The sequence below is a fragment of the Delphinus delphis genome, chromosome 14 (genome assembly GCF_949987515.2).
Source record: "Delphinus delphis chromosome 14, mDelDel1.2, whole genome shotgun sequence".
NCBI classification, from domain to species: Eukaryota; Metazoa; Chordata; class Mammalia; order Artiodactyla; family Delphinidae; genus Delphinus; species Delphinus delphis.
Genome location: NC_082696.1, coordinates 48,802,609 through 48,818,668, shown reverse-complemented (window position 1 = coordinate 48,818,668; position 16,060 = coordinate 48,802,609). Strand labels below are relative to the sequence as shown.

General features: G+C 36.1%; 1 protein-coding gene across 4 annotated transcripts in view; it reads right to left on the bottom strand.

Annotated features, from left to right (window-relative positions):
• WASF1 (WASP family member 1) overlaps nucleotides 1-16,060 on the bottom strand; it is a 94,362-nt gene that overhangs the window by 66,010 nt on the left and 12,292 nt on the right. Inside the window, exon 2 of one of the 4 annotated variants that reach the window (XM_060030096.1) lies at nucleotides 13,920-14,025. The exons of the other annotated variants lie outside the window; for them this stretch is intronic. The gene's annotated coding sequence lies outside the window, so the exon portion shown is untranslated. The remainder of the gene's footprint in view (nucleotides 1-13,919; nucleotides 14,026-16,060) is intronic. 4 annotated transcript variants of the gene reach the window in all.

The following is a 16,060-nucleotide window of genomic DNA, read 5'->3' as shown; positions in this document are numbered from 1 at the left end:
AAAATCAAAATGAAGGTATATCTTAGTCATTTATCCTTGTGTCTATACTCCTAATAGTCCAAAAGTACATTCAATTAAATTGCTTTAGAGGCTATTAAGTCAGAAGGCAGTAATACATTTTCACCTCCTTTTTATATCAAAGGATGAAGAAGGATAGAAAAAAAGAGATCCAGTTTTCAGATTTCTAAAAGTCTAGCTACATGTAATTGTCTTATAAAAAAGATAAAAACTGTGAAATTATTCTTTTTGTGAGGATCCATTCCTTGCAAATAACATTTCTCTTTGCTATTCTATGCCATTTAAGGAAATTACCTTAGACTCCATCTTCTTATCACCTCCCACATTTCCTCAGACCTCTGACTCCCTAGCTTATTCTACCAAATAACATAGGTCAAATTTGTGTGGTAATTTTTTAATAATTGTGTATTATTACCCATAGGTATTGTCCAGTTCATGCAACCTTAAGTGCCTCAGGACCCATGGTAAATTATAAATGACTGCAAATTCTTTGCAACTCTTTATTACATTATTTCCATACTCCTTGAATATGGGCTGGTTTTGTGACTTGTTTTGACAATATCATGTGGTAGAAGTGACACTGTGATTTCCAAGTCTAGGCCTCAAGAGACCTCACAGCTCCTATAAATGCTCTCTTTGAAGTCTTCCACAGATAAGCTCAGATAGCCTCCTGGAGATCTATGGCCCATCCAATATCCAGAACCAACTGCCAGCCACATGAATGAGGTCTTCTTAGACTCTCCAACCCAAACTGGGCCACCAGATAACTGCAGTCATGTAAGTAACCTTGACAAGATCAGCAGATGAATTGCTCAGCTGATCCCAGCCCAAATTACTGGCCTACGGAATCATGAACAAATAAAATAGTTGTTTTAAGCCATTAAGGTTTGCAGTGGTTTATTATCCTGTGAGAGATAACAGACACAAGCCCACAACCCCCTTCTAAATAAATGAAATTATCTTTTCGTAGAGTAAAACTGAGTTGTACTACTTTGCCTTCAATTAAACCAAACCTGATAATATGATCACAACCACTGGATTGGTATTTGATCTAAAAGCAGCCACATATTACAAGACATAGGAAAAGCTAGTCATCTATAAAGTGACATGGCACAAAACTCTGCCCTAGTGGACAATTCCGTGGAAGGTAGTGACAAACAAATTCACATCGTTTATTAGGTAACAGGAATGCAATATAAACACTGAAAAACTGGTCACTAAAGCTATTATTGCATCCTGAAAAACATAATGTAAATCCTTATCCTGTAAGCACTAGGACCCAAGGGGCTGTATGTCTACTCAGCCTCTTTGTGACCCTACTCTGGAGTGAGCCTCCATTGGCTAAGGAAATCTGAGCATTTTTCTTTACAATCTGAAAGGACCTAATACACTATATTAATTTCATCTATAGTAACATTTTATAGTGTTTTTTTTAAGTTTATAAAACATTTTTAAATAATCTCATTTGAAAGGCAGCATGGCTTACTGGACAGAGCACAAACTTTGGGTCAGGGAGACCTAAGTTCGATCATACTAATCAAGAAATCACTACGAGCAGTTTTAAGGATTAGAAACAAGAAAAATTCATGTAAAAATTTTAAATTATCTGGCAAATAACAGCACCTCAATAAATTCTATTTTTCTATAATTTAGTAAGATTTATTAAGGACACTGATCTTATCAATTGGCTTCTGTTACATAAAAAAATGCCTCAAAAACTAGTAGCTTAAAATAACAACCAATTCTGAGTCAGCAATTTGGGCTATGCTCAGCTGGGCAGTTCTGTTGATCTTGGCCAGGCTCACTCATGTGCTGTGGACAGATGCCAGGTAGACTGGCTGGTCTAAGAAGGCTCAGCTGGTATGGTTGTCTCTGTTCTAAATGATCCCTTGTCATCTATCTGGCTAGCCTAGATTTGATTACATGTGGAAACATTCCTCTTAATGCCCAGGCTCAGAACTCATAAAACATCACTTCCACTGAGTTTACTGGCCAAAGCATATCACAAGGCAAGTCAAGACTTAAAAGGATGGAGAAACAAAGTCAAGGAGCTGCTTATTGTGGTCATTTTTGCAATTTACCCAGAGACCTATATATCAGGTATTGTTAAGGTCTTTTTATACATGTAGATGTGAATGTTTTATGTATTTAATCATTACATTAAATCATTACAAAAAGTCCTCAAGAGAGATATAGACTAATCCTATTTTTCCATGTGGGGCAACTGAAGTGTAGAGAGCTAGTAACTAGCCCAAAATATTATTACTTATACATGGCAGAGTCAAAATTGGAAATCAGGCTTCCTAGGTTCTACCTAGTTCAATGTTTTTTCCCTTATATCATCCTATTTGTCTAGAAATTGATTGCAAGATCCTAGTGGTCCTATAACACCTCTATAAAATAGCCTCTAAATAATGTCACATAACAAAATATTTTATAATTTGAGATGTTAGTTTAAGTCATATTTGCTTGATTTCTTTGTCACAGTCTACCTAACCTAACAAAACACCTGTGGGCAACTTTAATGAAAACCAGTTTACATGGCACAGGAATCATCTTGTTTCAGTTTGGTTCTGGGCACATTATTTTTCTTTCAAACAGAATTCATTCAATGAATCTCTACTGAATGCCTGTTGCCTATGTCAGTCACTGTACTAAATACTGAAGGTACAGAAGGTACCTTCAGAAGGTACTGAAGATAATCTGCTCTTATAAACTTTATTAAAAGTTTCTCCCACATTATGATGCCTTCCTTGAATCATGAATAAGAAAGAAGTATTAATAAGGGAAGTATTTATTTTCGGAGAAATTTCTGGGATATACTATTTTAATGGAAATATATTCCTTTTTACAGTCAAACCCTGCAATAGCTAATAGGAATACCAAGTTCAATAAATTGTGTCACCTGTATGTATAAACAGATATTCACAAATATGCATTTAGTTACCCAAGTCAGAAGCCTATTAGTCATTCTGACTCCTATGTCTATTCATCCCCCTCATCTTGGTTGATTCTACCTTCAAAATATATATCAAGTCCATCTACTACTCTCCATTTCCACTAACACTACCTTGAATCAAGCTACTACTGTCTTTTGCTCAAACCATAACTGACACCAATTTGGTCTCCTTGTGTCCATTCTTGCCTTCTTAGAGGAGCTAAACATATTCTTTTTTTTAAAAAAACATATTCTTAAAATATAAGTCTGATCACATTATTTCTCCTGCTTAAAACCCTTCATGACAGCTTCCCTATTTTAAATGTAATCCCTTCAGTGTAGCCTACGAGACCCTGCTTACCTTTCCATCCTCACCTTTAACCCTTCTCTTTGTTGCTCCAGTCACACCACCCTTTTCCTTTCGTACCACGCTCTTTTCACTGTAGGGCCTTTGTATGTACTGTTCCCTCTTGATGCCACTGGCCTCTTTTCATTTCTCAAGGCTCAAACAGGCCTTTCCTAACTCCTCTCACATACATCCCCTTCTTGTCCTATTATAGTGCCCTATTTGTTTCCTTCATAGCATGTTTTCAATTTATAAATACATACTTACTTATCTACTTGTTATATCTTTCCTACCTGGCTGTAAGTTCCCTGAGAGTACAAACTATGTTTCATTCATTACTGTATAAATACTTAGCATACTGCTTGCTACATAGTAAGTGTTCAATAAATATTTTTTAAAATAATCAATATTTAATTTTTTGTATGGTACCATATTGGTTTATTCTCCAATAACTGCAGATAATAAAAGAAGGATGGACAAAACTAAATTTACCACAGGGAATGAAAATGAAAAGATTTCCAAGGTCAACACCCAACATGAAAATAAAATTTATTGCCTAAAATAAGTACCTGTTACCATCATCTTAGATTATTAATTGTCCAACAAATAAAACCTAATTCCTATGTGCCCAGAGTATCTACAGGGATAATCATATTACTGCTAGTGTGACTCTTCAGAATAGGCTTTTCTCACCTCTTCGATTTCTCTATAGGAACACTTCTCAGGTTAAATACTAGGTTGCTGAAATATACAGAAATGGAATTTATACATTAATTTCAAACACAGTACAGTGTATTTCCAAAGACAGAATTACACTGTTTCCAGCATAAAAGGAATAACTAATGTTGAAACAGATTTTTAAATAATGATTCTCTGCAGGCAGTTGAAAGAGGGAATTTCTAAGGTCAGTTACTTTAAAGTGGAATAACATATCTATATGGCATGTAAGTTAGTACAGTATAACAAACTAAATAAGTTTAGATAGCTCACTAATTTAAAAAAATATATATCAAATAGTAGTTAGCTTCAAATGAAGTGTTTTCCCAACTATATTCAGAAACAACATACCTGTCTTTTTTTTTTTTTTTTTTTTTTTTTGCGGTACGCAAGCCTCTTACTGTCGTGGCCTCTCCCGTTGCAGAGCACAGGCTCCGGACGCGCAGGCTCAGCGGCCATGGCTCACGGGCATAGCCTCTCCGCGGCATGTGGGATCTTCCCAGACCGGGGCACGAACCCATGTCCCCTGCATCGGCAGGCGGACTCTCAACCACTGCGCCACCAGGGAAGCCCCCATACTTGTCTTTTAATCATGTGAAATAATGTTTATTGCTGCCAGTTATATAATCAGTACATGTTTCTTGAAGAAAATTTAGAAAATATTCACATACATGAAAATAAAATTATCTCAAATCCCAGCAACCAGAGAGACTAACAGTTAACATTTTATTTAACAGATAACTATATTTTGGATCAATTACAGTATTATGTAGATAAACTCTTAAAAGAATCTAATTCTCTGAACTTATTCTGTGACTTCTATACAACTACTTCCAGACTTCTGCTCATGCCATTCTCTCCTCAATCTCCCCAATCTCAATCTACTCACCTTTAAGACTGAGTTATTTAACATCCCTGAGCATCTGTTTTATTATAAGATTTTTGTGGGGATTTAGTAATGCACATTAAGAACCTAGTACAGAAGGTGCTATACAAATGGTAGTCATTGTTACAGCTAAAAAGTCCCCTCTTTAGAGGAACTTTCACAGATTACTTCAGTTCTTCTCTGATGCTATTTGTATGTCACTTACATTGGAATGCCTCATCATGAGCCAATACATGTCTTATCTCCCTCACTAGGATCTGAGATGATTTTGGCAGATCTCCTACAACTTTATACTCCCCACAGTGTATACAAATATTTAAGGTCAATTCAATAATATTTTTTTCACACATATTACCTGTAAATCATTGAACTGGAGACACAAAGATAAATCTCAATTTCTGCCCTCACTTAGCTTATAGTAATCTTTTAGAGGGAAAGAGACATTATTTAGTGTAAATGACTTTAGGTCCACAAACTCTTTTTTTTGAAACCCTTTGGGGGAAAATGTGTTTCAGAATTTAGAATTTCCCAGATTTTAGAAAGGTAATACAGTATATATACTATATATTAAGAAACCACTCAGCAAGGTCTAGGTCAGCACCCTATGATCCAACATTGTTATTTCTATGATGAAATATATAAATATTTACTAACTGGTATAAATATTGACTATAAATAGCCTCCCATCAGTTCAGGTCAGGTTTTATCACTGTATTAGCTTCCAACTGCTGCTGTAGCAAATTACCACAAAACGTAGTGGCTTACACAATACAAATTTATTATCTTATACTTCTAAAAGTCAGAACTCTCACTGGGCTAAAGACAAGGTGTCTACAGGGCTGGGTTCTTTTTAGAGGATAAATGGGAGAATCTGTTCTCTGCCTTGCCTGACTTCTAGACGCTATTTGCATTCCTTGGCCCCTGGCCTTCTTTCATCTTCACAGTCAGCAATCCCATTACTCTAACCTCTACTTCTGCCATGACATTTCCTTCTGACTCCCTTGCTTCTCTCTTCCTCTAATAAGGACTCCTGTGATTACACTGAGTGCATCTAGGTAATCCAGGCTAATCTCCCCATTGCAAGATCTTTTTTTTTCCCTTGTCTATAAATAATGTTTTATTGAAACAGTTATACTCCTTTATTTACATTTTACTGTGGCTGCTTTTTGGCTACAATGACTGAGCTGAGTAGATACAACAGAGATCATATGGCAAATCTAAAATATTTCCTCTCTGGCCCTTTATACAAGTTCCATTCCAAGTTCTTTAATTTAATCATCTCTGCAAAGTCCCTTTTGCCAAATAAGGTAATATGTCCATAGGTTCCAGGGATTAGGACATGGACATCTTTGGGGGGCCATTATTTTGCCTACCAGAGCCACCAATCTAGTCTTTTTTTTTTTTTTAAAAAAAGAAACTTCTAGTTTTCAGTCTTTTGAACTTTAGAACTACAGGTAAGGAATTTTGGACCTGTATAACCAAAGGTAGTACAAGGCCAGTGATATAAGAAAAGCACAGGAGAACTGCAGAAATATGATGAATGGAAAGACCACAACCAGCTAAGTATCAGGAAAAGCTCAATGAAATAGATGGAATTTGATGAGAGCCTTCAAAGATGCAAAGGATCATGACAGGTGAACACTAGTACAAGAGGTAATTTTCAGACATACTTGCTCTCAAAATTTTATAGAGACATACAAAATAGCAACAACAAATTTGGAGTCAGGAAACTACAGTATATATTTGGAGAAGAAAGAGAATGCAGTTTGACTGAACTATACAGAATAAAAGTAGAATAGTGAAGGAAAAGAAGGGGAAAGATAAATTGAAGACAGATACAATGGGCTATGTTGCTTGTCAGTATGAAGAGTTTGTCCTTAATTCTGGAGGAAGTGAGCAGTCAGGTGGAAATAGTTTTGAACTGAGAAATGATGTGATATGATTGGTGTTATATTGGAGAAAGATTAACTTGGCAAGAGGAATGATTCAAATTGAGAAAGGCAGAACAGTAGCAGACAAATGACTAATCTAAAGAAGTAATAATGGGGCCTCCCTGGTGGCACAGTGGTTAAGAATCCACCTGCCCATGCAGGATACACGGGTTCGAGCCCTGGTCCGGGAAGATCCCACATGCCGCAAAACAACTAAGCCCGTACGCCACAACTACTGAGCCTGCGCTCTAGAGCCCATGAGCCACAACTACTGAAGCCCGTGCGCCTAGAGCCCGTGCTCCGTAACAAGAGAAGCCACTGCAATGAGAAGCCTGCGCACCGCAACAAAGAGTAGCCCCTGCTCGCCGCAACTAGAGAAAGCCTGCACGCAGCAACGAAGACACAACACAGCCAAAAATAAAAATAAATTAAATTAATAATTTATTTTAAAAAAAGAAGTAATAGGTACTTTAGCGTGATAGGAAAAATAGAATGATGTCAAGGTAGCTAGAATTCGTTAAGAGATTTTCATCAACATGATTTTTAATAGAAGTAGCTACGAATTATAGTTTACTGTATGTCAGGCACCATTCTATGAAAGAGTTTAACTCCATTTTATAGATGAGAAGACTAAGGCATAGAAAGTGTAAGCAATCCTACACTGAGTAAGTATCATGGCTGGGATTTGAATCCAGGTGTATATGACTCCAAAGTCCAAATGAATGTGAGCCTGTAGTGACAATTTGAAAGCTGAACAAATTGATCTGTGAAAAATTCACCATTCCACTTAAAAGTAAACTATGGTAAGTTAAAGATGTATACTATAAACTCTGAAGTAAACACTAAAATATCACAAGGAATTATAGCTATTAAGCCAACAAAGGAGAAAAAATAGAATCATTAAAAAAATTAATCTAAAAGAAGACAAAAAGGGAGATAAAAGATTGATGAACAGTTAAGACAAAAAGAAAACAAATAGCAAAATGGTAGATTTAAACCCTACCGTATCAATAATCACATTAACCATAAATTATCTGAACATGCCAGTTAAAAGGCAGAGACTGTAAGACTGGATTAAAAAAATGAGACCCACCCACACGCTGCCTACAAGAAACATGTTTTAAATATGAATACACAAATAGGTTAAAAGTAAAAGGACAGGAAAAGATACACCACGCTAAAGAAAAAAAAGTTGGAGTGACTATATTAACATCAAAGCTGATTTCAGAGAAAGAATACTACCAGAGATAAAGGGAATCATTCGTACTAACATACAGTTAGAAATTTCAACATATCTCTTTCAATAACTAATACAATAAGTAGACAGAAAATCAATAAGCATACAGATGTCTAGAAGAACACCATCAACCAACTTAACCTAAGTGAACTTTATAGAACATCTTATCCCAAAACAATACACATTTTTTCAAGTATTACAAGTATATAAATAACATTTACCAAGAGAGACCACTTCTGTGTCATAAAATAAGTAAGACTAAATTTAAAGGGATCCAAATCCTACAAGGTATGTTTTCTGACCACAATCTAATTACGTTAGAAATCAACAACAGAAGGATATATGGAAAATTCTCAAATATTTGGAAATCAGGAAGCATATTTCCAAATAACCCCAAGTCAAAGAGGAAATAAAAAGAAAAAAACTTGTTTTGAATTGACTGAAAATGAGAAAAATGTATCAAAATTTGAGAGAAGCAGCTAAAGCAGTACATAAAGGGAAAATTATAGCACTAAAATTTCTATATTGGAAAAGAAGAAAGGTCTCAAATAAATGGCCTCAACTACTTTCGCCTCAAGAAACTAGAAAAAATAAAGCAAATTAAACTGGCAGTAAGCAAAATAGAGGAAATAGTAAAGGTGAGAGCAAAAATCAATGGAACAGAAAACAGAAAAATAATGGAGGGGGCAATAAATCAACAAAAACAAAAGCTAGTTCTTTGAGAACATCAATAAAAATGATAAACCACTAGCCAGGCTGAGGGGGGGAGGGTGGCATTTGAGGGAGATACAAATTGACAATATCTGGAATGAGAGGAGTGCTATCATCATAGATTCTACAGATACTAAAAGAATAGTTAGGAAATATTATAAACAACTTATACCAATGAATTCCACATCTTAAATGAAATGGAAAAAATTCCTGGACAACCACTAAAGCTCACTCAAGAAGAAATACAGAGCCCTCTGAAAAAGAAAAACAATATTAGAGGATTTATATTACCTGACTTCAATACTTGTTATAAAGCTACACTATTCTAGGTAGTGTGGTATTGGTATAAAGACAGACAAATATCCAATGGAATAGAAAAAACTCCAGAAATAATCCAACTGATGGATTATTGGGTCAACTGATTTCTTACACAGGTGCAAAGTTAATATTCTTTTTTTTAATGGTGCTACAACATTTGGATATCTGTATTAAAAAAAAAAAAAGAACTCTGATCCTTACTTCATACCATGTACAAATAAGTCATAGACCTAAATGCAGAATGTAAAACTATAAGACTTCTAGAAGAAAACAGCCTCGGGTTAGGCAAAGATCTCTTAGATATAACACCAAAAGCACAATCCATAAAAGAAGAAATTTTTGAATTGGAATTCATCATAATCAAGAACTTCTGCTTTTTGAAAGATACCATTAAGGGAATGAAAAGACAATCCACAGGCTGAGAGAAAATATTCACAAATCACATATCTGATAAAGCACATGTATCTAGAATAAAAAACCCTCAAAATTCAATTAGAAAACAAATAATCCAAAGCTAAACATCCAGAGATTTAAACAGATACTTCACAAAAGAAAATATACAAATGGCATATAAAAAGATGATCAACATCATTAGTCTTTAGGGAAATGCAAATTAAAGCCACAAGGAGATACCACTACACACCTATTAGAATGGCTAAAACTAAAATGGTGAGGATGTGGAGCAACTGAACTCCTACCTTGCTTGTAGAAATATTATAAAATGACATAACCACTTTGAAATAGACTTTGGTACTTTCTTATAAAGTTAAACATATGCCTACTATATGACCCAGCCATTTTACTTCTAGGTATTTACTCAAAGGAAAGCATATGTCCAAACAATGACTTCTACATGAATGCTCACAGTAGCTGTATTTGTAATAGCCAAAACCTGGAAACAACCCAAATGACCACCAACAGACGAATGAATAACAAATTGCTTTCCACTGGAATAGTGTTTACAAAATAGAATAGTATTCGGCAAAAAAATGAACTAATGATGGATGTGACAATACAGATGAACTTTAAAATCATTATGTTGAATGAAAGAAGCCAAACAAAAAAGACTCTATACTGTGTGATTCCATTCATATAAAGTTCTAGAAAATACAAACTAACCTATAGTGTCAGAAAGTAGATTAGTTGTTGCCTAGGGTAGGGATTGGGATAGATGAAGGAGTAGGAAAGACAGGATATAGGAATTACAAAGGAAGAATAGGAAATTGAGGGGAGGGGTTTATTATCTTGATTGTCATGATGGTTTCAAAACTTATCCAAGTGTACAATTCATTGTATGTCAGTTATATTCCAATACAGCTCTCAAAAATCCATTTAATCAAATAGCAATAACCATTTATTCCAATATAGTCAATACTCATATCCTGCTATACAATGATTATTTTCTACCACCTATTAACAAAAAAATGATTTAAATTTATAGTAGTAATATTATACTACTCAACTTCAGTGTGCAGAAGAGTACATTTCTTTCTGGAAATGTGCAAGCAAAAAAATCTTGACTAATGGATTAAAACATAGTGCAAATTCAGTGTACATCAGTGAGATTGCTTAGCTATCTTCTGTCAGCATATTACAATCCTATTCCTGACTTGAAAATAAATGCAGTTATCACAATGGAAAACTGGTAGGTGGCTTTAACAATTTCCATCCCATCACTAAAAATAATCTACAAGTGGGCTTCCCTGGTGGCGTAGTGGTTGAGAGTCCGCCTACCGATGCAAGGGACACAGATTCGTGCCCCGGTCCGGGAGGATCCCACATGCCGCGGAGCGGCTAGGCCCGTGAGCCATGGCCGCTGAGCCTGTGCGTCCGGAGCCTGTGCTCCGCAACGCGGGAGGCCACAGCAATGAGAGGCCTGCATACCGCAAAAATAATAATAATAATAATAATCTACAAGTATAAAATGGTAGATGAGCTGGATTACTACTCATTTGTAATCTGCCTATGTCGAAGTGAAAAATTTCTCCACAGAAACCATTTCACATGGTGGGAAAGTTCCAGGCCAGTTCCCAAATCTTATTTACACAGTAAGGATTAATTATCCCCTCTTTCTCTTCTGCAGCACTGTTTTCCCTCTACTGGATCACTGTCATCAACAGAAGGACATGCTATAATTTCATCCATCTTAAAAAAAAAAAAAAACAGAACAGCAACAACAAATACAAACTTCTCTTGGTCCTACTTCTGCCTCTAGCCATTCAACCCCCCATTCCCTGATTTCTCCACCCTCCTTTTTGGTAAAATTCCTTGAATTAGTTCCTGATTTCTCTCCTGCAATTCTCACTTAAATCTGCCCCATTCGGGCTTTCATTTCCAGCACTGTATCAAACCATCTGACCAAGGTCAGTTATGTGCTATATCCAGTGGTTAATTCTGAAGTCTCTTTTCACTCAGCCTCCTAACAGCATCTGACACAGTTGTTCACTCCTCGAAATCACTTAATGTGGCTTTCAGGAAACCTCAAGTTCCTGGCTTTCCTCCTACCTCCTTCTCCTCATCTTCTCTACCTCTAAATATTAAGAGTACCCTAGGACTTAGTCCTTGGGCCTTTTTTCTTATTTTTATCTATACTTACTCCATTAGCAGTTTCATATTAAATTTCCTTAAAGTAAGATACATCTATACCTAACTTAAAGGATTTGATTGCTTCACTGTAATCCTCAAATAAGGTCAGTTATGGCTAATTCTATCATTTGGAGAGGCAGCTGCAGATGAAAAACAAATACAAAAAAATTAAAAAGAAAATAAGTGATTTAATTTTCAATAAATCATCACCATCTTTCTTTAAAATTCAGTATTACTAGTATAGTTACTTAAAAATTAAAAATAATAAAGCTAAATTGATGAATATCAAAACAAACATTATTTATTCTAGTCATTTATTACATTGGAAACATTTAAATACCACATTAAATATTTCATTAAAAATGTAAATCATGACCTTATCTATGGTCCTAGTCCCATATGGGCCTATAACAGTAACAACTTATATTAATATAGACTTGTTTCAAAAGTCTTTTTTATAACAAGTATCTCATTTTACCCTAAAAAGACTCCATAAGAATATTACAGTAAATACTATTTAAGCCAGCAGTTTCTGCTCTTACCATGACTTCTCACATAACAGTCAGACTTTTTTTTTTTTTTTTTTGCAGTATGTGGGCCTTTCACTGTTGTGGCCTTTCCCGCTGCGGAGCACAGGCTCCGGACGCGCAGGCCCAGCGGCCATGGCCCACGGGCCCAGCCGCTCCGCGTCACGTGGGATCCTCCCGGACCAAGGCACGAACCCGCGTCCCCTGCATCGGCAGGCGGACTCTCAACCACTGCGCCACCAGGGAAGCCCAACAGTCAGACTTTTAATGAGCAGATTTAATTAACTTAAAATTAGTTGGAGGGCTTCCCTGGTGGCGCCGTGGTTACGAATCCACCTGCCAATAGATAGCTAGTGGGAAGCAGCCGCATAGCATAGCACAGGGAGATCAGGTCGGTGCTTTGTGACCACCTATAGGGGTGAGATAGGGAGGGGGGAAAGGAGACAGAAGAGGGAGGGGATATGGGGATATATGTATACATATAGCTGATTCATTTTGTTATACAGCAGAAACTAACACATTGTAAAGCAGTTATACTCCAATAAAGATGTTAAAAAAAAAAAAAAAAAGAATCCGCCTGCCAATGCAGGGGACACGGGTTCTAGCCCTGGTTTGGGAAGATCCCACATGCCCCGGAGCAACTAAGCCCGTGCGCCACAACTACTGAGCCTGCACTCTAGAGACCGCGAGCCATAACTACTGAGCCCACGCACCACAACTACTTAAGTCCGCGCGCTTAGAGCCCGTTCTCTGCAACAAGAGAAGCCACCAAAATGAAGAGTAGCCCCCACTTTTGCCGCAACTAGAGAAAGCGTGCACGCAGCAATGAAGACCCAACGCAGCCAAAAATAAATAAAATAAATTTTTTTAATTTTTAAAAATTAAAAAAATTAATTGGAGAACTCATAAATCCATCTCTATTACATGAAATATATATTAAAATTCATGTTCAACTGATGACAGGTCATTAATGTCATCTTTCTGTACTTAGCATAAAATTACAAAAAGAAATTTACATTTTCTTTTTAATGTTAATGAAACTAAAGCCTTTATATACATATCCATTAAGAGATATTCTTTATTTCATTTACTTCCATGACTACACTGATGATAAAAATGATATTAACACTGATCTCCTATATATTAGGTACACAATTGTTGCCTGTCTCTATCACAATGAAAAGACTTATTTTTGCAAGCAAGAAGGGGAATATATTTATAATTGAGCATTCACAAGTAATGCACGATGCTTTTTCTCCCTCCAAAATTCCCACTTCAAATAATGTGGCGTGCACTGCCTACTAACCCCAGGGCAACGGTTAGAGGCATAAAGACTAGGGCAAAGCTGTGTAAAGTATACCTCATCTCTCTTGAGGGCTCAAACTTCAGTCCTTCCAGTCCTGAGGACTGAGGAGTAGCCCCTTCCCCTCTGCTACTGAGCATACATCAAGAGTCAGTATAGACTCTTACAGTTCTGCCTCTAAGATCTCCATCTATGAAATGTCCCTTTCTGACCTAAATATTCTATTCCACCCCTCCAAGTCCTCATTGTTAAATTTCTTTGTCCTTACCCAGTCCTTGTGATCCTTTCATTCTCCTCTGTTTTCAAAACCATCAACATACTTTGGCTTTGCTTCCCTTCCTACCTCACTAGCATTTCAGATTTCTTTTCAAAGGAGAATTGCCCCAGACCACAGGCCTTACTTTATCCTCTGGTTCCTACTGAACAGTCATATCAGAATGCAACACATTACATCTTCTCTGATCACATCTTCAGCATCCTCTTCTGGCTGTCCTTTTAATTTCCACTCTGTAAATAATGAGTCAGGAATCAACAGTTTTGTTATTCCCCAGTTATATCCCAGTTCATTCTATACTATACATAAATTCTACATACATTCTATACATACATTCTATACATAAATCCATCTATATCCAGATCTTGAACTATCATCTCTAAATTACTGATACAAACAACCCTAACATCCCTGTAAACATTTAGACCTGTGCCGTCTGCCAGACAGCAACACAATAATGTCTCATTAACTCATTTTCAACATATCCAAAATCATATTCATCATCAGTGACTCCCCACTCTCCCCGCAAAGAAAATTTACTCATTCTTTGGACTTCTCTATTTCTAATAACATCACCTAATCACCTAGCATTTGAGGTCATCTTTAAAGCAAAGCACTGGTTTCTTTACAATATCAATTCAGTAAACTTTTGATTGTATGCAAATTGCTGGCAAAATAACTGCATTTTCATCAAAAGGATATGATACAGCCATTTTCATTCAACTCTTTTGATAGTTCACTAATTTGGTACACGATTTTTACTCTGCGCGTGGCTTGAACTCTGGAACCAATCCCCAACACATACCTCCAATTTTGCCACCTAACAAGTTAATCAAAATAATCCCATTTTTCCCCTACATCTAGAGGACACCTGAGTCAGGAGTAAGCATAAGAGATTGGGCAGTTAGATTTTGGCTAGTATTGTGAAAGACTGTAGCTGTCTATGCTTAAACCTTAGTTTCCACCTGATAAAAGTGAGAATTATACCTCCTCACTGGGTTGTTTTGAAGATTACACCATACATATGCCTAGAACAGTGCCTAACACATAATAGGGGCTCAAAAAATGGTGCTACTGTGATTACTGGTGTCACTATTAAGTCAAGAGCAATACAGCCACATGGGAAGCCATTCTGCTTCTTCAGGGGACTGCTTATAGCACATCTTTATTTTAAATCAATCTATGTCTTAAATTTTAGAACAATTCTAATTTTGATCACTGTATTCTAGCCCACTGTTCTTTTAAACCATTCAAATGTTCCAAAAATTCCAATATTCTGTCAATTTAAACCTCATCTTTCAGCCCACTTTTCATTCCCAGAAGTAACATAAAAATCCTTAGAGAGCGTGATGGTAACCATACTTTTGGTTGCCATGTTCAAAACTGCAGAAATACTTAAGATTTATACCTTAAATAAACACCTGAGGATTCTAGGCAAAGTGGAAGCCATAGTCTGTACACTACATTTATGTACCCTTTTTTAAAAAAATATTATACATATCTCAATTTACTTCATTCAGCTCTCTGCTCCCTTCACTCTCCCTTACAACCCTATTTAAAGTAGTGGCCCCTCCCATTACTTACTATATCTATGCCTTGCTTTATTTTTCTTCATAGAACTTACATCTATTACATAGGTATTTATTACTTATGTATTACACAGGTATTTGTCTATTGCCTATCTCCCCAACCAGAATGTAAACTCCACATGAACAATGATTTTGTTTTGTTCTCCACTGAATACTCAGTACTTAGCAGAGCCTGGCATTTAATAAGTGCTCAATAAATATCTATTAATGAATGAATGACTGGAGAGGTCAAGACCCTCATGTGATATATAGTCTCATCTGGTTTCTTAGAGTGCAGTTAGAAACAACAAATTAAAGGGGGCAGCTGAGAGAAGCAGCCATATAAACACTGAAAGCTGACAGAGAAAGATAGAGAAAGTTCAAAATTGCAAACACAGTAATGTAGGCCAGCAATGCAGATCATTTGTTATATGGATAAATAATCCTATATCCTTTAATAATCAATATCACTGTATTACAACAAACTGCAATAACAGAAGGTCTTCATAATAAGTCAATTCATCAGTTTAATTGAGCATCTATACAGGTAAGGCTTTGGTAGGAGCTAGGGGAATCTTTATTACTAAGAAAAGGTTAAATTGTATTCCATGCACTTTGTTTAAGGAAGCAAAGTCTCCTTAAATTTTAAAACTTTTAAATTTTTTTTAAAAAGTGAATTTTAAAACTATTTCCATGGAAA